The sequence below is a fragment of the Scyliorhinus torazame genome, chromosome 30, assembly GCF_047496885.1.
Source record: "Scyliorhinus torazame isolate Kashiwa2021f chromosome 30, sScyTor2.1, whole genome shotgun sequence".
NCBI lineage: Eukaryota > Metazoa > Chordata > Chondrichthyes > Carcharhiniformes > Scyliorhinidae > Scyliorhinus > Scyliorhinus torazame.
Genome location: NC_092736.1, coordinates 20,899,678 through 20,923,876, shown reverse-complemented (window position 1 = coordinate 20,923,876; position 24,199 = coordinate 20,899,678). Strand labels below are relative to the sequence as shown.

Here is a 24,199-nt window from a genome sequence, read left to right as displayed (position 1 = left end):
CTAAACAAGTTAAATAAAAGAACCTGCTGCTTTCGAGCAAAGCTGGGATTTACAGGAAAGCATTTGGCAAAAAATATTGTGCGCGGAGACACTTCCTTGCCATTTTTTTTGGGGGGGGGGAAAGAAAAATGTAAGTTTCTCCTTGTTTTGCCAAGTGCGACGAATTGCAATTTGACACCAGCGGAGGTGGGAAATAACGCAGATTAGAAAACGAGCCTACCTTTCCAAAGCTATTCTTGCAGGAACAAAGAGTCAAACGGTTCATTGCTGCCCGTCCATGATCAGCCACGCATCAGTATAAATCTTCCACACGCTTGTCGAGGTTAATGCTGAGCTTGAGTGCCCGTGAGGAACAACAGGGCAGACAGGACAGGCACACGGAGAGAGAGAGCCCTGTTGTAGTGAGCACTCCTCGGACGAAAAAAAAAACCCCAGGCACGTCTCAAAAGCCAGTGAGTGTGAGCTCCTTATAGCTGTCGGGAACAAGCGAAGCAAGTTACTTTTTTTGCTTAACCATTCCCTGACGCCAATCCTCTGGGCTTCTCTAACTGTTGATTCAAATGCAGTTAGTCGGCAGCTATTATTTTCCTTGCAAATCTGACTCAACTTCTGACTTCGCCACTTATATATGTACACACACATATCTGAAATGATGAAATAGCAGGTGATGTCACGGAAGCTGGGCTGTTAGCCAAGCTAAACAAAACAGGGCTAACCAGGCAGGCATTAGACATGCAGGTATACAAAGTGAGATAAAATATCCTCTGGCGTGCACCTGAGGATCACTGAACTGCAGTTTAAAAGAAAATGCAGTGGGGTCAGTGGGTTTCGGGGCATCAGGGAAACAAATAAGATGGAAGTACAATTATTCAGCATGGCAGTGTGGAAACCTGCTTAAACTGCGATAGAGTTGCGGTGTGAATATTAAAAAATTGTGCCAAGGAGCTTAGAACAAGGCTCATTTTATAATAATATAATGATCTTCATTGTCACAAGTAGGCTTACATTGACACTGCACTGAAGTTACTGTGAACAGCCCCGAGCGTCTTTCAGTACGTGTGGGAGGAAACCGGAGCACTCAGAGGAAACCCGCGCAGGGACGGGGAGAACGTGCAGACTCCACACAGACGCCGCACAGACAGTGACCCAAGCTGGGAATCGAACCCGGGACCCTGGCACTCCGAAGCAACAGCGCTAGCTTAAATAAAAGCAAATTACTGCGGATGCTGGAATCTGAAACCAAAAAGAAAATGCTGGAAAATCTCAGCAGTTCTGGCAGCATCTGTAGGGAGAGAAAAGAGCTGGGGCGGGATTCTCCCCTACCCGGCGGGGCGGGGGTTCCGGCGGGATAGAACATAGAACATAGAACGATACAGCGCAGTACAGGCCCTTCGGTCCACGATGTTGCACCGAAACAAAAGCCACCTAACCCGGGTAGCACGGTAGCCTTGTGGATAGCACAATTGCTTCACAGCTCCAGGGTCCCAGGTTCGATTCCGGCTTGGGTCACTGTCTGTGCGGAGTCTGCACATCCTCCCTGTGTGTGCGTGGGTTTCCTCCGGGTGCTCCGGTTTCCTCCCACAGTCCAAAGATGTGCAGGTTAGGTGGATTGGCCATGATAAATTGCCCCTAGTGTCCAAAATTGCCCTTAGTGTTGGGTGGGGCTACTGGGTTATGGGGATAGGGTGGAGGTGTTGACCTTGGGTAGGGTGCTCTTTCCAAGAGCTGGTGCAGACTCGATGGGCTGAATGGCCTCCTTCTGCACTGTAAATTCTATGATGAAACCTACACTATGCCATTATCATCCATATGTTTATCCAATAAACTTTTAAATGCCCTCAATGTTGGCGAGTTCACTACTGTAGCAGGTAGGGCATTCCACTACTCTTTGCGTAAAGAACCTACCTCTGACCTCTGTCCTATATCTATTACCCCTCAGTTTAAAGCTATGTCCCCTCGTGCCAGCCATTTCCATCCGCGGGAGAAGGCTCTCACTGTCCACCCTATCTAACCCCCTGATCATTTTGTATGCCTCTATTAAGTCTCCTCTTAACCTTCTTCTCTCCAACGAAAACAACCTCAAGTCCATCAGCCTTTCCTCATAAGATTTTCCCTCCATACCAGGCAACATCCTGGTAAATCTCCTCTGCACCTGCTCCAAAGCCTCCACGTCCTTCCTATAATGCGGTGACCAGAACTGTACACAATACTCCAAATGCGGCCATACCAGAGTTCTGTACAGCTGCAACATGACCTCCTGACTCCGGAACTCAATCCCTCTACCAATAAAGGCCAACACTCCATCGGCCTTTTTCACAACCCTATCAACCTGGGTGGCAACTTTCAGGGATCTATGTACATGGACACCTAGATCCCTCTGCTCATCCACACTTCCAAGAACTTTACCATTAGCCAAATATTCCGCATTCCTGTTATTCCTTCCAAAGTGAATCACCTCACACTTCTCTACATTAAACTCCATTTGCCACCTCTCAGCCCAGCTCTGCAGCTTATCTATATCCCTCTGTATCCTGCTACATCCTTCCACACTATCGACAACACCACCGACTTTAGTATCGTCTGCAAATTTACTCACCCACCCTTCTGCGCCTTCCTCTAGGTCATTGATAAAAATGACAAACAGCAACAGCCCCAGAACAGATCCTTGTGGTACTCCACTTGTAACTGAACTCCATTCTGAACATTTCCCATCAACCACCATCCTCTGTCTTCTTTCAGCTAGCCAATTTCTGATCCACATCTCTAAATCACCCTCAATCCCCAGCCTCCGTATTTTCTGCAATAGCCTACCGTGGGGAACCTTATCAAACGCTTTGCTGAAATCCATATACACCACATCAACTGCTCTACCCTCGTCTACCCGTTCAGTCACCTTCTCAAAGAACTCGATAAGGTTTGTGAGGCATGACCTACCCTTCACAAAGCCATGCTGACTATCCCTGATCATATTATTCCTATCTAGATTATTATAAATCTTGTCTCTTATAATCCCCTCCAAGACTTTACCCACTACAGACGTGAGGCTCACCGGTCTATAGTGGCCGGGGTTGTCTCTGCTCCCCTTTTTGAGCAAAGGGACCACATTTGCTATCCTCCAGTCCTCTGGCACTATTCCTGTAGCCAATGATGACATAAAAATCAAAGCCAAAGGTCCAGCAATCTCTTCCCTGGCCTCCCAGAGAATCCTAGGATAAATCCCATCAGGACCCGGGGACTTATCTATTTTCAGCCTGTCCAGAATTGCCAACACCTCTTCCCTACGTACCTCAATGCCATCTATTCTATTAGCCTGGGTCTCAGCATTCTCCTCCACAACATTATCTTTTTCCTGAGTGAATACTGACGAAAAATATTCATTTAGTATCTCGCCTATCTCTTCAGACTCCACACACAACTTCCCATCCCTGTCCTTGACTGGTCCTACTCTTTCCCTAGTCATTCACTTATTCCTGACATACCTATAGAAAGCTTTTGGGTTTTCCTTGATCCTACCTGCCAAATACTTCTCATGTCCCCTCCTTGCTCGTCTTAGCTCTCTCTTTAGATCCTTACTCGCTACCTTGTAACTATCCATCGCCCCAACTGAAACTTCACACCTCACCTTCACATAGGCCTCCTTCTTCCTCTTAACAAGAGATTCCACTTCTTTGGTAAACCATGGTTCCCTCGCTCGACGCCTTCCTCCCAGCCTGACCGGTACATACTTATCAAGAACACGCAGTAGCTGATCCTTGAACAAGCTCCACTTATCCAGTGTGCCCAACACTTGCAGCCTACATCTCCACCTTATCCCCCCCAAGTCACGTCTAATGGCATCATAATTGCCCTTCCCCCAGCTAAACCTCTTGCCCTGCGGTGTATACTTATCCCTTTCCATCATTAACGTAAACGTCACCGAATTGTGGTCACTGTCCCCAAAGTGCTCTCCTACCTCCAAATCCAACACCTGGCCTGGTTCATTACCCAAAACCAAATCCAACGTGGCCTCGCCTCTTGTTGGCCTGTCAACATATTGTGTCAGGAAACCCTCCTGCACACACTGTACAAAAAAACGACCCATCTAATGTACTCGAACTATATCTTTTACAGTCAATATTTGGAAAGTTAAAGTCTCCCATAATAACTACCCTGTTACTTTCGCTCTTATCCAGGATCATCCTCGCCATCCTTTCCTCTACATCCCTAGAACTATTTGGAGGCCTATAGAAGACTCCCAACAGGGTGACCTCTCCTTTCATGTTTCTAACCTCAGCCCATACTACCTCGGAAGATGAGTCCCCATCTAGCATCCTCTCCGCCACCGTAATACTGCTCTTGACTAGCAGCGCCACACCTCCCCCTCTTTTGCCTCCTTCTCTGAGCTTACTAAAACACCTAAACCCCGGAACCTGCAACATCCATTCCTGTCCCTGCTCTATCCATGTCTCCGAAATGGCCACAACATCGAAGTCCCAGGTACCAACCCATGCTGCCAGTTCACCTACCTTATTTTGTATACTCCTGGCATTGAAGTAGACACACTTCAAACCACCTACCTGAACACTGGCCCCCTCCTGCGACGTCAAATCTGTGCTCCTGACCTCTATACTCTCATTCTCCCTTACCCTAAAACTACAATCCAGGTTCCCATGCCCCTGCTGCATTAGTTTAACCCCCCCCCCAAAGAGCACTAACAAATCTCCCCCCCAGGATATTTGTGCCCCTCAGGTTCAGATGTAGACCATCCTGTCTGTAGAGGTCCCACCTTCCCCAGAAAGAGCCCCAGTTATCCAGAAATCTGAATCCCTCCCGCCTGCACCATCCCTGTAGCCACGTGTTTAATTGCTCTCTCTCCCTATTCCTCATCTCACTATCACGTGGCACGGGCAACAGCCCAGAGATAACAACTCTGTTTGTTCTAGTTCTGAGCTTCCATCCTAGCTCCCTAACATCCTTGTCCCCTTTCCTACCTATGTCGTTAGTGCCAATGTGGACCACGACTTGGGGCTGCTCCCCCTCCCCCCTAAGGACCCGGAAAACACAATCCGAGACATCACGTACCCTTGCACCTGGGAGGCAACATAGCAAACATGAGTCTCTCACGCTCCCACAAAATCTCCTATCTGTGCCCCTGACTATCGAGTCCCCAATTACTAATGCTCTGCTCCTCTCCCCCCTTCCCTTCTGAGCAACAGGGACAGACTCCATGCCAGAGGCCCGTACCCCATGGCTTACCCCTGGTAAGTCCCCCCCCCACAAGTATCCAAAGCGGTATACTTGTTTCTCAGGGGAACGACCGCAGGGGATCCCTGCACTGACTGCTTCTTCCCAGTCCCTCTTACAGTTACCCATCTATCTCCAATCTTTGGTGTAACTAATTCCCTGAAGCTGCTATCTATGACACCCTCTGCCTCCCGAATGATCCGAAGTTCTTCCAACTCCAGCTCCAGTTCCCTAACTCGGTCTTGGAGGAGCTGGAGATGGCAGCACTTCCTGCAAGTAAAATCAGCAGGGACACTAACGGCATCCCTCACCTCAAACATCCTGCAGGAGGAACATTGCACTCCCTTCCCTGCCATCCCTCTAACTTTCTACTAAGATCTGGCTAACAACTAAATTAAATTAAAAAAAATAATAATAATAATAATAAAATATGGTACTTACCTCACACCAATGGGTTTTATTATTAGGTTAGAGGAGGAGGGCGGGTGGGAGACACTACACGTGTAGTGTCTCGGGTTTCCTCTCCACCAGAATTTATTGCTGAGGGTCTTCCCAGAAGTCCGCGGGTCGAACTTCCTGTTCCCGCCTTAAACACTAAATTTTTTTTTTTTAAAAACAGCAAAGAGGGACCGAAAACGGGGCCAGTTAAGTGTTTACCCCTGAAATTGACTAGCCTGCTCCTGTGAAGGTCTCCCAGAAATCACTAACGCACCGCTTCCGCTGAAATCGACTGGCCTGCTCCTGCAAAGACAAGTGTTTTTAAAGGAGAAACTTACCTCCCTGAAATCACTTGCACACTGCTCCCGCTGAAATTGACAAGCCTGCTCCGCTCCCGCTGAAATCGACTGGCTTGCTCCTGCAAAGACAAGTGTTTTTAAAGGAGAAACTTACCTCCCTGAAATCACTTGCGCACTGCTCCCGCTGAAATTGACAAGCCTGCTCTGCTCCCGCTGAAATCGACTGGCCTGCTCCTGCAAAGACAAGTGTTTTTAAAGGAGAAACTTACCTCCCAGAAATCACTTGCGCACTGCTCCCGCTGAAATTGACTAGCCTGCTCCGCTCCTGCTGAAATCGACTGGCGGGATGGAGTGGCGGGAACCACTTCGGCGCGGGCCGCCCCAAAGGTGTGGATTTCTCCGCACCTTTAGGGGCCAAGTGCTCACCGTGAGGGGCTAGGCACGAGCCGGAGTGGTTGGGGTGCCGTCGACCGGCGGGAAAGACGTTTGGCACCACGCCATCCGGGGCCGAAAGGACATCGCCGGGTGGCGGAAGTCCACGCATGCGCGGGAGCGTCAGCGGCTGCTGATGTCATCCCCGCGCATGCGCAGGGGGGGGGTGTCTCTTCCGCGTCAGCCATGGTGAAGACTGGAGGGAAAAGAGTGCCCCCACGGCACAGGCCCGCCCGCGGATCGGTGGGCCCGATCGTGGGCCAGGCCACCGTGGGGGCACCCCCCCCCCCCCGCCCGCGCCGCCTAGACCCGCCGGGAAGAGAAGCGGTTTGATTCTCGCCAGCGGGACAGGCATTCCAGCAGCGGGACTTCGGCCCATCGCGGGCCGGAGAATCGCCGGGGGGGGGGGGGGAGGGGGGGGTGCTCGTCGACCGGCGCGATTCCCGCCCCCGCCGAATATCCGGTGCCGGAGAATTCGGCAACCGGCGGGGGTGGGATTCACGCCAGCCGCCGGCGATTCTCCGACCAGGCAGGGGGTCGGAGAATCCCGCCCCTTATGTTTCGATGACCCTTTGTCAAAGCCCAGTGCTAACATGTTGTCCAGCTGTTCACTTGCCAAAAACCCAACTGAAGTTCTCTTTACCTTTTTATTACCTTTCTAAACAATGACATTTGGAAAAAAAAAACTGTTGCAGTTATATTTTTGAACCTTTTCCTCATTTAAAAAAAAGTCTTGTTGCACCAGATAAGTTTGGCATCACAGGCAACCGCTCCTCAAAGCAATGGACAAGTGCAGGAACTTAGCATTGCCACCATCAGCCTGTTGGGAGCATTGTCAATGACATTGTTAATGTATCAAACTGGGAGAGTTGGGGTAAGTCCACCAACCGTGAATTTCCTCTAGAATTTAGGGTTTTGCCATTCTCAAGAGAATGGCAGGTAAAGTAGGGCATTTTAATGTTTTTTGGCATTCGATTGCAAAGGCATACCCTGTTTCCCAGAATTTCTGTTTAATTTTCCTCCTCCGCCTTTCCATTTACTGTTACTGAGGTGTACGTGCCAAGGCATTGTTGGCCTCCAAGTGTATCTGTGAGCCAATCCTGGCTTCAGCTGCACATCTTTTCGGAGTGGAATGCAGACTTAAGGATCTGGCAGGAAATATTTACAAGACTATTGGGAAAGAATGGGGGCGGTAGGGGGTGAGCCAGGAATCGGATGGCTCTTTCAGAGCCCGCATGTTCATGGCGGCACGGTGGCGCAGTGGTAAGCACTGCTGCCTCACGGCGCTGAGGACCCGGGTTCGATCCCGGCCCTGGGTCACTGTCCGTGTGGAGTTTGCATATTCTCCCCGTGTCTGCGTGGGTCTCACCCCCCACTTCGCAACCATCCAACTCCACAGCCCCCCCGCGCACTGCACAACCTCCCCATTCCACCAGCTCCCCCACCCCCTCACTCCGCAATCCCCCAATCAGCAAACCCGCCTTACTCCCCAACCCCCCCTCCCGTTGAGAGCACCAAGCAGCACACAGCTGGCACCCTTTGATCAGCTGGAAGGTCTTGCGGGGCGGGGCGGGGGGGGAGGGGGGAGAGCTGGAAACAGGATTCCTAGGTCACGGGATCCTTGATGCCAGAGAAGGTCCACCAGTAACTTAAATGAGTGGTATTTAATTTAGCGATGTTTCCAAAGAGCAGGTGACGTGGGGCTCCCATTGCCTCTAAAGCCAGCGGGCAAGACCTCCATTAAATACTTTTATTTCATTTTACAGAATGTGGTATCGCCAGCGAGACAATCACTTATTGCCCATTATCCCTATCGCCCTGGCGAAGGTGGTGGGTAAGCTGCCTTCTTGAATCGCTGCAGTCCATGTGGTGTAGGTACAGCCACAGTGCTGTTAGGGAGGGAGTTCCAGGATTTTAACCCAGCAACAGTGAAAGAAGGACGATATATTTCCAAGTCAAGATGGTGAGTGCCTTGGAGAGGTACCTGCAGTTGGTGATGTTCCCATGAAGGGCTGGCTTAGCTCAGTGGGCTAGACAGCTGGTTTGTGATGCAGAGCAAAGCCAGCAGCGCGGGTTCAATTCCCGTACCAGCTGAGAATTCTGAATTCTCCCTCTGTGTACCTGAACAGGCGCCGGAATGTGGCAACTAGGGGATTTTCACAATAACTTCATACTTGTGACAATAAAAGGTCATTATTATCGAGGGCTGGTTTAGCTCAGTGGGCTAGACAGCTGGTTTGTGATGCAGAACGAGGCCAACAGGGCGGGTTCAATTCCCGTACCGGCCTTGCCGGAATGTGGCGACTAGGGGCTTTTCACAGTAACTTCATACTTGTGACAATAAAAGATTATTATATTTGCTGCCCATGTCCGTCTAGATGGTAGCGGCTGTGGTTTTAACCCTGACACCGACCCTCTCAAGGCGAACTTGATCTTTTCCAGGCCAAGAAAGCGCGCTATGTCGGTTAACCAGGCCTCCGGCTTCGGAGGCCTAGACTCCCTCCAAGCCAGTAACATCCGTCGCCGGGCTACCAAGGAAAAGGCCAGAACATCTGCTAAATAAATGTTTTAAATAAAGCAGATAGAGTTCGATCCAGGCAAATGCGAGGTGATGCATTTTGGAAGATCTAATTCAAGAGCGGACTATACGGTCAATGGAAGAGTCCTGGGGAAAATTGATGTACAGAGAGATCTGGGAGTTCAGGTCCATTGTACCCTGAAGGTGGCAACGCAGGTCGATAGAGTGGTCAAGAAGACATACAGCATGCTTGCCTTCATCGGACGGGGTATTGGGTACAAGAGTCGGCAGGTCATGTTACAGTTGTATAGGACTTTGGTTAGGCCACATTTGGAATACTGTGTGCAGTTCTGGTCGCCACATTACCAGAAGGATGTGGATGCTTTAGAGAGGGTGCAGAGGAGGTTCACCAGGATGTTGCCTGGTATGGAGGGGGCTAGCTATGAAGAAAGGTTGAGTAGATTAGGATTGTTTTCGTTGGAAAGACGGAGGTTGAGGGGGGACCTGATTGAGGTCTACAAAATTATGAGAGGTATGGACAGGGTGGATAGCAACAAGCTTTTTCCAAGAGTGGGGGTGTCAATTACAAGGGGTCACGATTTCAAGGTGAGAGGGGGAAAGTTTAAGGGAGATGTGCGTGGAAAGGTTTTTACGCAGAGGGTGGTGGGTGCCTGGAACGCTTTGCCAGCGGAGGTGGTAGAGGCAGGCACGATAGCATCATTCAAGATGCATCTAGACAGATATATGAACGGGCGGGGAACACTGGGAAGTAGATCCTTGGAAAATTGGCGACAGGTTTAGATAAAGGATCTGGATCGGCGCAGGCTGGGAGGGCCGAATGGCCTGTTCCTGTGCTGTAAATTTTCTTTGTTCTTTGGCGGCCTTCGGCCCGTTCATGAGGTTGCGGAATGTTCATTGCGCAGCCATCAAGATTCGGTAATCTTTCGAATTTGTCCTGATGAGTCGAATTTGAAAAACTTTGACATTATGTCTCCTTTCTTAGCAATACTTTAACATATCTTAAGTGCTGACAAAGTCACACCTCTTGTTCCACTTTTCAAGGAGGGTGGTAGAGATAAACCAGGGAATCTCACTTTGGAAGAAGAGACCGACGTGTCTCACGTCAGCGGTAGGGAAACTATTGGAGAAAATTCTGAAAGAGAGAATCCAATTCCACTTGGAAGGACATGGTTTGATTTTGGATAGTCAGCATGGCCTTGTCAGAGGGAGGTCATGGGAACAAATTTTTTGATAAAATGACCAAGTGTGTGGATAAAGGAAGTGCAGTTTATATATAGTTTATATGGGTTTGACAAGGTACCACAAGGAAGACTGATCGAGAAGGTTGAAGCACACGGAATTCGAGGAAACTTGGCAAGATGGATCCGAAACTGACTCAGTAATAGGACACAAAGGGTAGTGGTAGAAGGCTGTTTGAGTAACTGGAGGCCGGTGTCCAGTGGCGTACCACAGGGATCAGCTCTGGGTCCCTTATTGTTTGTTACATATATAAATTATATAGATGAGAACATGGGGAGAATGTTTAGAAAGTTTTCAGGTGACCCCAAGATTTGTAAGGTGGTTAACAGGGAAGATGAGGGTTATAGGTTACAGGAAGGTTATCGTAGATTATCATAGAATTTACAGTGCAGAAGGAGGCCATTCGGCCCATCGAGTCTGCACCGGCTCTTGGAAAGAGCACCCTACCCAAGGTGCACACCTCCACCCTATCCCCATAGCCCAGTAACCCCACCCAACACTAAGGGCAATTTTGGACAGTAAGGGCAATTTAGCACGGCCAATCCACCTTACCTGCACACCTTTGGACTGTGGGAGGAAACCGGAGCACCCGGAGGAAACCCACGTGCACGCGGGGAGGATGTGCAGACTCCGCACAGACAGTGACGCAAGCCGGAATCGAACCTGGAACACTGGAGCTGTGAAGCAATTGTGCTAACCACAATACCACCGTGCTGCCCTAAATGGATATAGATGGGTTGGTGTGATGGGCAAAGCAGTGACAGACTGTATTTAACTGCGAGGTGATGCACTTTGGAAGAAGATACAGGACAAGGGAGTATGTGATGAATGGCAGGACACTAGGAAGCTCAAAGGACCAGATGGATCTTGGGGTACGTGTTTACAGATCCCTGAAGGCGGCAGAGCAGGTGAATAGTGCAGTTAAGAAGGCCTATGGGACACTTGCCTTTATCAGCTGAGTTATAGATTATAAGGGCGAGGAGGTTATGTTGGAGCTGTACAGAATGTTGGTTCGGCCACAGCTGGAGTGCTGTGTGTAATCCTGGTCACCTCACTATAGAAAGGAGGTGATTGCACTGGAGGGGGTTCAGAGGAGATTCACCAGAATGTTGCCTGGGATGGAGCATCTGAGCTATAAAGAGAGAACGGATAGGCTTGGATTGTTCTCTTTAGAGCATAGAAGGCTGAGGGGGGATATGATTGAGGTGTATAAGATTATGAGGGGTTTGGACAGAACAAAGAAGAAAGAACAAAGAAAAATTACAGCACAGGAACAGGCCCTTCGGCCCTCCAAGCCTGCGCCGATCCAGATCCTCTATCTAAAACTGTCGCCTATTTTCTAAGGATCTGTATCCCTCAGCTCCCCGCCCATTCATGTATCTGTCTAGATACATCTTAAATGACGCTATCGTGCCCACCTCTACCACCTCCGTTAGCAAAGCGTTCCAGGCACCCACCACCCTCTGCGTAAAGAACTTTCTACGCATATCTCCCTTAAACTTTTCCCCTCTCACCTTGAACTCGTGACCCCTAGTAATTGAGTCCCCCACTCTGGGAAAAAGCTTCTTGCTATCCACCCTGTCTATACCTCTCATGATTTTGTAGACCTCAATGAGGTCCCGCCTCAACCTCCGTCTTTCTAATGAAAATAATCCTAATCTACTCAACCTCTCTTGATAGCTAGTGCCCTCCATACCAGGCAACATCCTGGTGAACCTCCTCTGCACCCTCTCTAAAGCATCCACATCCTTCTGGTAATGTGGCGACCAGAACTGCACGCAGTATTCCAAATGTGGCCGAATCAAAGTCCTATACAACTGTAACATGACCTGCCGACTCTTGTACACAATACCCCGTCCGATGAAGGAAAGCATGCCGGATGCCTTCTTGACCACTCTATCGACCACTCTATTGTCAGTACAGGCTCGATGGGTGGAAGGGAATTTTCTGTGCTGTACGACTCTATGACTCTCCCTTTTCTTCAGTATTCTAAAATAATAGCCCGCATAAACTCATAGCAAGTTCTGGAAGGGCTGTAACATTATTTGAATCGGCATTTTGAATAAAATGTTTGCCACAAGTTCTGTTCAAGTGCACTTGATAAAAGGAAAGGGGCAGTTATAAACAGATTAAACAAAGGCGTTCCCTATTTCTTGGCCTCTCCTATAATAACAGGTGGACAGTAATGGCGAAAACTCTCCGCACAGTAAATGGTTTATTTACTTATTTCTGTAAGTGTAGCACATGAGGGAACAAAGGTTGCTTTCCCATCTATCTGCCTTTGATCAGGGAAGTAGTAGTCATTGGCTGGGAATGATCAAAAAGCACCCATTGCCTCTGGAATGTTGTTTTTACAAACTTCTGTCCAGTCATGTTGACCTTAAAAATTGAACTCACCAGCCATTTCCAGGTTTTCCTGTTTTTATTTCCATCTGGGTGAAGGTATGTAGCCGCCCCCTCATCCTTTACTCCCCAAACCTCCTCCTCCACCCTCCACCTCCTCCACACCTCACCCTCCCCACCCCTCCAACACCTTCCCCAACCTCCTCTGTTCCAGATAATCTTAAATTGGCCTCCAGTGTAATTCTCAGCACAATCAGGGGCGACCTGATAGAGGTCTACAAAATTATGAGGGGCATAGACAGAGTGGATAGTCAGAGGCTTTTCCCCAGGGTAGAGGGGTCAATTACTAGGGGGCATAGGTTTAAGGTGAGAGGGGCAAGGTTTAGAGTAGATGTACGAGGCAAGTTTTTTACGCAGAGGGTAGTGGGTGCCTGGAACTCGCTACCGGAGGAGGTAGTGGAAGCAGGGACGATAGGGACATTTAAGGGGCATCTTGACAAATATATGAATAGGATGGGCATAGAAGGATACGGACCCAGGAAGTGTAGAAGATTGTAGTTTAGTCGGGCAGTATGGTCGGCGCGGGCTTGGAGGGCCGAAGGGCCTGTTCCTGTGCTGTACATTTCTTTGTTCTTTGTTCTTTGTTAATCAGGATTGTTTCATAATAATCACAATTTCTTATGAGTGTCACAAGTAGGCTTACATTAAACACTGTGAAAAGCCCCTAGTCGCCAAGCTTCGGCGCCTGTTCGGGTACACGGAGGGAGAATTCAGAATGTCCAATTCACCAAACAAGCACGTCTTTTTCGGGACATGTGGGAGGAAACCGGAGCGCCCGGAGGAAACCCACGCAGGCACGGGGAGAACGTGCAGACTCCGCACAGACAGTCACCCAAGCCGGGAATCGAACCTGGGACCCTGGCGCTGTGAAGCAACAGTGCTAACGACTTAACAAGTGTTTTGTTATGCTCTTGACGTAGCATGAGCTGCTTCCTTGATGTGCACTCTGACAAAGGAAGGTTCAGACTTGGAGATAGCTTTAACACGTTTATTAAACTATTAAAAATTCTCCTACTTGGATTCAACGCTACTGTTAATCCTGCTATAGCTACTCAGGTTGACGAACCAGTCTGCTACAACCCATGTGGTGGGAGTGATGTTCAATCAACCCTGTGTCTGTACTCACTGAGTGTCTCCACTGGAAAGAGGCTGAGTATGTGTGATGTGTCCTTTTATATGGGTTGGTGTAATGAAAATGAAAATGAAAATCGCTTATTGTCACGAAGAGGCTTCAATGAAGTTACTGTGAAAAGCCCCTAGTCGCCACATTCCGGCACCTGTTCGGGGAGGCTGGTACGGGAATTGAACCGTGCTGCTGGCCTGCCTTGGTCTGCTTGCAAAGCCAGCGATTTAGCCCAGTGTGCTAAACCAGCCCTTCCTGTGGTAGTGTCACCTCTGTGTGTATCGTGACTGCCCATTGGTCGTGTCCTATCTTACTGACCTATTGGTTGACTGTCTGTGTGTCATGTCTCTGGTGTTCCCTCAGTGTCTAGCTAGGTGTAGTGATGTACATTAACCCTTTGTGTACTTACAGTGATGTATATCACAACAACAAGTACTGTCCAATTGTCAAATTACATCTGCTGTTGGACATGTGTTCTGGTTGTGTACTCCCTTTGCCTCCAACTTTCACCTCTGTTATAAACTGCCTGAATACTATTGGCTGGGGACTATTGGGTATCCCATAACTCTTAGCGAGTATGAGCTCTCTCAATGAGGAGTGCGGGCAAATCATTAGCAGTTTCACCTGCATAAATAGAGCTTGCCAGTATGGTACCAGCTAGAGGAGTGAAGTACTACTATTGCCGCTGTATATATGTAATTGTAAATAAAGTTATTTCACTTCTCCCTCACACCCTCTTCTCTCAGAACTCCCACCTTACCTCCCCCCACCCCTTCCCATCTCTCCTCCACCTTCCCAACCCATCCCCTCCCTCGCCTACCCCTTCCCTGAACTTCCCCCATTCCACCCTCCCTCTGCCTCCACCTTCCTTCCCATCTCTCCTCTTCCTCCCCCACCTCTCCCCCCTCCCCGCCCCTCCCCCTCCCCCTGCCTGTGCAGTTAGCTGGTCTCGGCTGGGAATCCTGGTCTGAGATTTGACCTCTGCCAAAACGTGAGGCTCACTGCCCAATCTCAACGTTGTGAGGGAGTCAGGTGCAAGCAAGATAAGTCTTGACTATGATGGCCCGCCAACTTGCCCACATTCATTGTTTAAGAGCTGGCAAGCAGGCAAATGGTGATGTGGACAAACAGAAACACTTCCAGCTGCTCATGACACCCTCAGGAGCTGCACAATATGAAAATGTAGCAGGTCTTGTTACAAATAAAAGTCTCGTTGAACTGTCTTGCCAATATGGCTTGAGGGATAAATGTTTGCCAAAGAATGCAACACTCCTACTTGTCTTGAAGTAGCTCATGCCTGAGCAGGTAGCAGGGCGCTGAGTTTTACACTTACTCGAAAGTCAATACCACAGCAGCGAGCCTTAAATCGCCTTTTGGTGAAATAGGTGGGAGGGGCTGTATAGCCTCCCCCCAAAGTGGCCACGAACAATGTTTTATGACGGACAGTCCAATTTTTAGCCAGCCAGGCCGCCAGATATCCTGGGCTGGATTGTCCGCAGCCCCGCGCCGAACGCAATTTCGGAATGGGGGGCAGAGAATCCGAAATCGGCCCCGGCGCCGGTCTGGTGATTCTTCGGGACCCGAGAATGGGCGTGATCACGGAGTGCGCCGCGCGGCCGGGGGCCCATGGCCAGGGGCCAGCCCAGCGATCCTCCGCTCCCGACCGGCCGAGTTCCCGGCGGCGTGGAATAAGCCCCCTATTGCCGGTCGTGATGCTGACGTGGCGGCTGCAGACTCGGTCCGTGGCCGCCCTGGTTGGGGGGGGGGGGGGGATCGGATACCGGTGGGGGGACCTTATAGGCGGCCGCGGGTTAGACCTGCGCGGTTAGAAGCTCGGGGCGCGGCCGATTGGAGGAGGGGGGTTCCAATTTTTGTGTGCGGCTCCGCGTTCCGAATCCGTCATGGAGCTCGGCGCGGCCCCTGGAGGCTGGTCAAATAGCTTATTCTCGCTCATTCCCTATTCTTTGGAGGGTCTGACGATGCTTCAACTGGAAAGGCTGTCAATGTATCAGCAATTGCACCCGTTGGCATTTACATTGTTAAGCCAGTTACATTGTTAAAGGCAGGTGATGATGAGCCCCTCATGAACATACTCCTGGACCTGGCCAAACCTGCCATAAACAAGTCCAGCAGTGAGCGATCGAGGGGTCTTCCAGTCCAACTGTCCTCCCCTCTTCCGCAGTTATATTTGTAGTCAGGTGTCCCTGGAGAGGCAGCAAGTGGTGTCTGCCGGTACCATTGTGGAGCCTCGTGCCCAGTGGGCACCATGGGGACTGGGGTGTTATAGTGGCCTCTTTAATTACATTTTGTTTGACGTTTTAAGCTTCCTTTGTGATTTGTTTTTGTTCGATGCAGCCTCCCTTTAATTTGTTTAATTGTGTTTAATCGGTTTAACCAAAATGGTATAAATGGACACAGCTGGAACTGTTGGGTGTAGGGAAGCAGACTGTCACTCTGCTGGGCTGTTCTGAGAATAAACTTGATGAAGGTGAAAGATTGGCTTCAGACTTGTTCCTTCACCGTAGCAATGGCCACCCCAAAATGATCCAGTTACGCACTAATTGTCCATGTTATCCTAAGCCACACAAACAAGAGCTTGTCTTTCAAACAGAAAATGTTGGAAACGCTCAGCAGCAGCTGTGAATGAAATGGAGATACTGCTCAGGGTCAACCCACCTCAGTCCAACTCGAGGATCCGACTCAAGACCCAGATCAGTGGGGTGTTTCAACCCCCTGGGCTAGTGCACGGTCAATTCCACTTGACCTGGAGTCACAACACAATTAAAATTAACAAATTAATTCTTCGAAAATACCCCAAATCTTTGATCGCTGGCTGCCCAATAATTACAGTCACCAGGTTTGTAAATTTAAACACAATTAATTTTTAATAATTAAAACATTTTTTTTTAGAGTACTCAATTTTTGTTCACCCAATTAAGGGGCAATTTAGCGTGGCCAATCCACCTATCCTGCACGTCTTTGGGTTGTGGGGGTGAGACCCACACTGACATGGGGAGAATATGCAAACTCCACACGGACAGTGACCCAAGGCCGGGATCGAACCTGGTTCCTCATCAGCGTAGGCAGCAGTGCTAACCACTGCGCCACCGTGCTGCCCTATTTTTATTAATAACAATAAATAAATATGCAGCAAATGCAACTGGTTAACTATTATCTAATTCCTAACCCCCCCCCCCCCCTTGACTCGCTCCACTCTCTACACACACGAGACAGACAAATATAGGGGGGAAAGAGGGGTGTAAAGTAAAATAAAAAGGATAAAAATGTCTGTTTCAGCTGGACTTCTTCCAGTGCACCTTTCTTCATTCTAGGCCTTCAGTCGGAGCTTTTTGCTATAATAATAATAATCACCTTTATTATTGTCACAAGTGGGCTTACATTAACACTGCAATGAAGTTACTGTGAAAATCCCCTCGTCGCCACACTCCGGCGCCTGTTCGGGTACACAGAGGGAGAATTCAGAATGTCCAATTCACCCAACAAGCACGTCTTTCGGGACTTGCAGGAGGAAACCGGAGCACCCGGAGGAAACCCACGCAGACATGGGGAGAACGTGCAGACTCCGAACAGACAGTGACCCAAGCCAGAAATCCAACTTGGCACCCTGGTGCTGTGAAGCAACAGTGCTAACCACTGAGCTATCGTGGCCTCCCCTGATTTAACCGGCTCCCTGGCGAGCGGGCATGTGGTTGAGGGGTGTGGGCCACCATATGTGGAGGGGGGGGGGAATCACCCCTGGTCTCGTGGGGGGGGGCAAGTGGTCCAGTGCCCGTGGGTCCAACATGCCACCCCCTGGATCATGTATACCCATAATGGCTGAGGCCAACTTTGCAAAACCCCCGGGGCAGATCCCCGTCCGCGATAATGTGGTTGAGGTCACTTTAACCCCCGCTGACCATAGCGGTCGCTGGCTGCACAGCTGAAGGCTTTCACTAATAGGAAATCAAGGGGCTGATTTAGCACAGTGGGCCAAACAGCTGGCCTGTAATTTAGAACAAGGCCAGCAGCGCGGGTTGAATTCCCGTACTGGCCTCCCCGAACAGGCACCGGAATGTGGCGACTAGGGGCTTTTCACAGTAAGATTCTCCAACCGCCTGAATATTTCACCTCCTCATAAACCGACAGCAACGCCTTGCCTGAAGGCTGCGGGGATTTCGAGGGTGCTTATCCACCAAGAGATTTAAGTGACAATTAAAGTTCCTACTTGTGACAATAAGCAATTATTATTATTTGCAATTCTAGTAATGTGAGTACTTCACACCTCCCAAGTGGATTCCCGTAGGTTGACATTACTGCACCGCATCCCAATCAGACCGTGAGGCCTGGACGCTTTGAAATGAAATTAAAATCGCTTATTGTCACAAGTAGGCTTCAATGAAGTTACTGTGAAAAGCCCCTAGTCGCCACATTCCGGCGCCTGTTCGGTGAGGGTGTTATGGGCATTGAACCGTGCTGCTGGCCTGCCTCGGTCTGCTTTCAAAGCCAGCGATTTAGCCCTGTGCTAAACAGCCCCTTTGCCTGAAAACCGGAGACTTCAACATCACAGAGGCAGCAGCTATCGTTCAAACACCCAAAAGTTAGGCCGCAGCACTGGGGACATTCCCGCGACCAGAGGGTGAGGGTGTGGACCGGGGGGGAGACCCAGTGCCCGGTCCAGGTAGCATTACCAGCGGGTGGCTGGGGTACAGAGTCTGGGGTCCGGTGCCTAGGGGCCCCTGCTGCGGCCGGTGGTGCGTGTGCAGGGTGTATTGGATGGCACCCTGATGGATGACAGGGGTTGTGAGGACGGGGAGGCCTGGGGAACCCGCGGCCCTGCGTGGGGGCCATAGCTGATAGTCTGTCTGTCTCACACCCCCACCAATACAGATATCACATTATGGATGATATTGTGGACCCCGCAGAAGCTGCCCTCACAGTGGCAGGCCTTCGAGTAAAAACACAAGGAAAACAGGTCAGTGATCACTATGTTACCCATAGAGCAGGAGGATACCCGATATAGGATTGTTCTAGGCCTGAAGAAATAGTCAATTCTAGTGTGATATTGATGAGGAACAGAGAAAAATGTAAATCCTGTATCTCCAGGATGTTGTGTTCCCCAACCACCTGAATATTCCACCTCCTCACAAACCGCCTTGCCAGAAGGCTGCGGGGATTTCTAGGGAGCTTATCCACCAAGAGATTTAAGTGGCAATTAAAGTTCCCACCCATAAAAGAATTAGCTGAGGCCAGATCTGCAAAATCCATAGAGACTTTAGTAATAAACTCCAGGGAATGATTTGGAGGGCCATACACATTCATCATCGAAACATATTCTCCATATATAAGACCCTTGACCATCACGAATCTACCCCCCCTTACTCTTTCCCCAAATCTCCACCTTGACGGGAACAATTGTATTGACCAAAATTGCTACATCCTATTACTGGTCGAGAATGGGGTGAAGACAACCTGCCCCACCCAGTCTCACTCAACTTTAAGAGCTCCGTCTCATTCAAATAAGTCTCCTGTAACAAGGCTCTGTCTACTTTCTCCTTTTTAAGGAAAGACAGGGGCGTGATCCAACGGCCACATTGCACCACGTGACAGTCCGCACGAGCCAGTTAGATCGCAAGAAAGACAGAAATTGGGAACTACGGCAGCCGGCGATCGATTTTCACTCCAACCGGCTCGCTCCCGTTGGTGATATCAGCATCTTGCCGCGTCCGTGCGGCGAGCCGAGAAACCAATAATTACCAATTAAGGTCAATCTCCATCCCATTAACGGGAAGGACCCCCTATCTAACGGCCGCGCGTGATCTAACCGGCTCCCCTAGCGAGCGGTCACATGGGCGCTGTTTAGTTCACCTGGGGATTGAAGGAGGCAATCTTCGGATTCAGGCAACCAGCTCGGGGGTACTGGGGATGCTACCCCGTGCTTGGGGGAGGGAGGGGGTGTGGGGGGTCGGTGGGGGCGGGGTGGTCGAGGGATGTGGCCCGCCATTGGTGGAGTGGTGGGGGGGGGGGGGGGGGTCACCCCTGGGCTGGAAGGTGCCTAAAATTCCTCAGGATAAAACATTGAGCACAGCGCTCCTCATAAACATGATATATGACAACATAGGATCAGACAAAAGGCATTGTAACAGGGGGAAAGTCAAAATATTTCGACGAGCTGCGGACTGTCAGTCCAAATCCTCACCTTCTTTGGACTTTACGAAGACCAAGCCACTAGCCGGATTATCAAAATACTTAACAGAGTTGTTGGATATCACCCTCACAGTCACAGGATGAAGCAGGGCATAATTCACTCCGCCTGTCTTGAGCTGCTTTCTAACTTTATCACAGGATCTACACTTCTGCTGTGGTGTCACTGAGAAATCCTGGAAAAATTAGATCCTCGCCCATCGTGGAACCAGGTGCCGCTACGCCTCGTGATGTCCAGAACCTTCTGGTAATTTACGATGTTGCGAAAACGGATAGTTATGGGCCCTAGGACTTCGATTGTCCTTAGGCCTCAAAGACAGGATACAATGTGCCCTTTCCAGCTTGAAACGCTCAGAAGGATTGTTATTCTCGGGCCTGCATCACAAGGCCCCACCCGGTAGAATACAATGTTGTCCAGGAGAGAGAGGGTTCAAAGATGCGGATCACGGACCTTGCAGCCAGGAGATCCGGAAGCTCACCAAAGCACGGTTGAAGGCCAGAGGGATGGTTAGCCCGATAGCTCCAGTGGTGGCCAAGCGAGCCAGGGAGGTGGAAGCCCATGGTGAGCCCGTCCGAAGGGCGCAGATAATGGGGTCCTAGGAAAAAGCAGCAGATATTGGGGACTCCCTTGTGTCCTCTGTGGCAGAAAGGTTTGCTCCACCAGAGGCAAATGGGGACCCACGCAAACATGGGGAGAATGTGCAAACTCCACACGGACAGTGACCCAGGGCAGGGGTCGAACCTGGGACCTCAGCGCCGCGAGGCAGCAGTGCTAACCACTGCACCAGCATGTTGCCCTCTAGTTGTGCCGTATTAAGATTCACTGAATGCCTCACGGCGCCGAGGTCCCAGGTTCGATCCCGGCTCTGGGTCACTGACCGTGCGGAGTTTGCACATTCTCCCCGTGTGTGCGTGGGTTTCGCCCCCACAACCCAAAGATGTGCCGGGTAGGTGGATTGGCCATGCTAAATTGCCCCTTAATTGGAAAAAATGATTTGGGTACTCTAAAGTTTTAAAAAAGATTCACCGAACGTAATAACCACACACTGATTATTCAAAACTTGAAACCTGTGTTGATTGCATTATTCATCATCCTTCAGCATGGTTTATCATTGTAAGCGCAGAACTCTGTTCATAACCGAGCGGGTTCGGTCGTGAGCAGTGAGACTGAACGACCTCCACACCATCGGAAACACCCGACAAGGCATGGATTTGAAATAATTGGTCGCAAGGCTCGATGGGGAGTTGAGGAGAAGTGTTGGCACCCAATGGGTGGGTGGCAGTCTGGAACTTTCTACCTGAAAAGGTGGTAGAGTCAGGCACCCCCTTTTAGAAATTACTTGAACCTGCCCTGCGCAACCCGCAGGGCCTCGAGGTCGAGGGTTGGAGCCTGAGGCGAGGCTGGCAAGTTCTTCTCAAGACAGCACACAGACGATGGGCCGAATGGCCACCTTCGGCGCCGTGGGCTTTCTGGGCGGGATTCTCCGGCCCCCCCCCCCCCCCCCCCCCACCCCAGCTGCGTGTTTCTCGACAGTGCCTTATTGGCCTCTGCGTATCTAACTCGCTAAAGACAGATACTTACAGAGTGTATTTTGAGATTAGACAGTCAAAGGCTATCAGCATAGGTTAATCATGGTTTACACTATAGAATACCACGAATGCTGTCCCTTTCTTCTTGGAATTGTAACATTGCCTCAGATGAAGAGTTCAGATAAGGCGTTCTCACTTTACTCATTTCCTGAAGCTTAATCATTGCGGTGACTGACTTTCGGAGCGAAATCAAACTGAGAGACACAAATCGTGGCAGTGTCCCTAAGTTCTTATCCACCGCCCACAAAACGATGGGAGGCCTCTCTCTTCAACTAGCTGTATCTAGCTTGAGGAGGAATGTTGGAACCTGAATCGCTACTGGGCGAAGAACTGATGATGGATAGTCAATTTCTAGAGGTGGTAATTGTGGTTCCTGTGGCTCTAAAACCTGCAAAGTACCTGAAGAAACAAACTAGTTGTATCATCTGTTACCGTGTGCTTTCCAAGGCTGGAGTTCTTTGTCCCACGTCTCCTGTGGGATAGTATTGAAACTGTCATGTGAGAGTACCTTTAAGAAATGGGTGCTTAAGAAATGTACCTTTAAGAAATGGGTGTTTATCAGTGATGTCAGAGTGTAGGTGGAGCTGGGCTGTCTGTCAGCTTTTTACTTTTGTTTTAGGCTGTTTGCTGCAGGGTGTGTTTTAGTTTAGTTTTCAGTGTTGGAGCTGAAGCCAGACAGATCAGGTGCACTGTTGATCTCTCCGCCATGAAAAGACTATCACTTGATCATTTGGTGAATTCAGAATTATAAATGTTCTCAGTAGTGAATGTAAACCTAATGTGCTTCTGTTAAAGGTGTTTCTTTTGTCTTCTGGATGTTGTTTGGGACGTTATTAAGGATTCATTTAAAAAAGAAAATGCGAAATGGTAGCACAGTGGTTAGCACTGTTTCTTCACAGCGCCAGGGACCCGGGTTCGATTCCCGGCTTGGGTCACTGCCTGCGTGGAGACTGCACGTTCTCCCCGTGCCTGCGTGGGTTTCCCCCAGGTGCTCCGGTTTCCTCCCACAAGTCCCGAAAGATGTGCTTGTTAGGTGAATTGGACATTCTGAATTCTCCCTCCGTCAACCCGAACAGGCGCCTGAATGTGGCGATGAGGGGATTTCCACAGTAACTTCATTGCAGTGTTAATGTAAGCCGACTTGTGACAATAATAAAGATTTTTAAGGTAAGCATCCTGTATTGTTAATTAAAGCAGAATAATCCAGGAGCCTGTGCTGGTTTAAACTGGTGTTGCAGACTGGCTGGCACCTGTGAGAGAGATGGACTGGGACTCGGTTTGGTTGATCTGTCTGGTGGCCAATGAATTGGCCCAAAAGGCTGTGCTCTGCCTGGGATAGGTGGTGATAGGATCCTATCCCAGTGGAATGGTTCTCAGAGACCGGAGGTTTCAGTTTAGATTCCAGCAGCACGCAGGAAAAGGCCCAGCTAATTCTCCCCGGAAAGATCCAGCTGACTCAAAGAACAAAGAAAGAACAAAGAAAAGTACAGCACAGGAAGAGGCCCTTCGACCCTCCAAGCCTGAGCCGACCATGCTGCCCGTCTAAACTACAGTCTTCTACACTTCCTGGGTCCGTATCCCTCTATTCCCATCCTATTCATGTATTTGTCAAGAACAAAGAACAAAACAAAGAACAAAGAAATGTACAGCACAGGAACAGGCCCTTCGGCCCTCCAAGCCCGTGCCGACCATGCTGCCCGACTAAACTACAGTCTTCTACACTTCCTGGGTCCGTATCACTCTATTCTCCACCCTATTCATGTATTTGTCAAGATGCCCCTTAAATGTCACTATCGTCCCTGCTTCCACCACTTCCTCCGGCAGTGAACTACCCACTACCCTCGGTGTAAAAAACCTGCCTCGTACATCTACTCTAAACCTTGCCGTCCGCACCTTAAACCTATGCCCCCTAGTAATTGACCCCTCTACCCTGGGGAAAAGCCTCTGACTATCCACTCTGTCTATGCCCCTCATAATTTTGTAGGCCTCTATCAGATTGCCCCTCAACCTCCGTCGTTCCAGTGAGAACAAACCGAGTTTATTCAACCGCTCCTCATAGCTAATGCCCTCCATACTAGGCAACATTCTGGTAAATCTCTTCTGCACCCTCTCTAAAGCCTCCACATCCTTCTGGTAGTGTGGCGACCAGAATTAAACACTATACTCCAAATGTGGCCTAACTAAGGTTCTATACAGCTGCAACATGACTTGCCAATTCTTATACTCCATGCCCCGGCCAATGAAGGCAAGCATGCCGTATGCTTTCTTGACTACCTTCTCCACCTGTGTTGCCCCTTTCAGTGACCTGTGGACCTGTACACCTAGATCTCTCTGACTTTAAATACTCTTGAGGGTTCGACCATTCACTGTATATTCCCTACCTGCATTAGACCTTCCAAAATGCATTACCTCACATTTGTCCGGATTAAATTCCATCTGCCATCTCTCCGCCCAAGTCTCCAAACAATCTAAATCCTGCTGTATCCTCTGACAGTCCTCATCGCTATCCGCAATTCCACTAACCTTTGTGTCGTCTGCAAACCTACTAATCAGACCAGTTACATTTTCCTCCAAATCATTTATATATACTACAAAGAGCAAATGTCCCAGCACTGATCCCTGCGGAACACCACTGGTCACAGCCCTCCAATTAGAAAAGCATCCTTCCATTGCTACTCTCTGCTTTCTATGGCCTAGCCAGTTCTGTATCCA

General features: G+C 49.7%; 1 protein-coding gene across 3 annotated transcripts in view; it reads right to left on the bottom strand.

Annotated features, from left to right (window-relative positions):
- The window catches only part of c30h15orf39 (chromosome 30 C15orf39 homolog), a 96,408-nt gene extending 95,800 nt beyond the window's left edge, over positions 1–608 (bottom strand). For 2 of the 3 annotated variants that reach the window (XM_072492923.1, XM_072492922.1), the window contains exon 1: positions 221–606. The gene's annotated coding sequence lies outside the window, so the exon portion shown is untranslated. Of the gene's footprint in view, positions 1–220 lie in introns of all 3 variants that reach the window. The other variant, XM_072492926.1, reaches the window with a different exon arrangement.
- Positions 609–24,199: the final 23,591 nt, after the last annotated feature.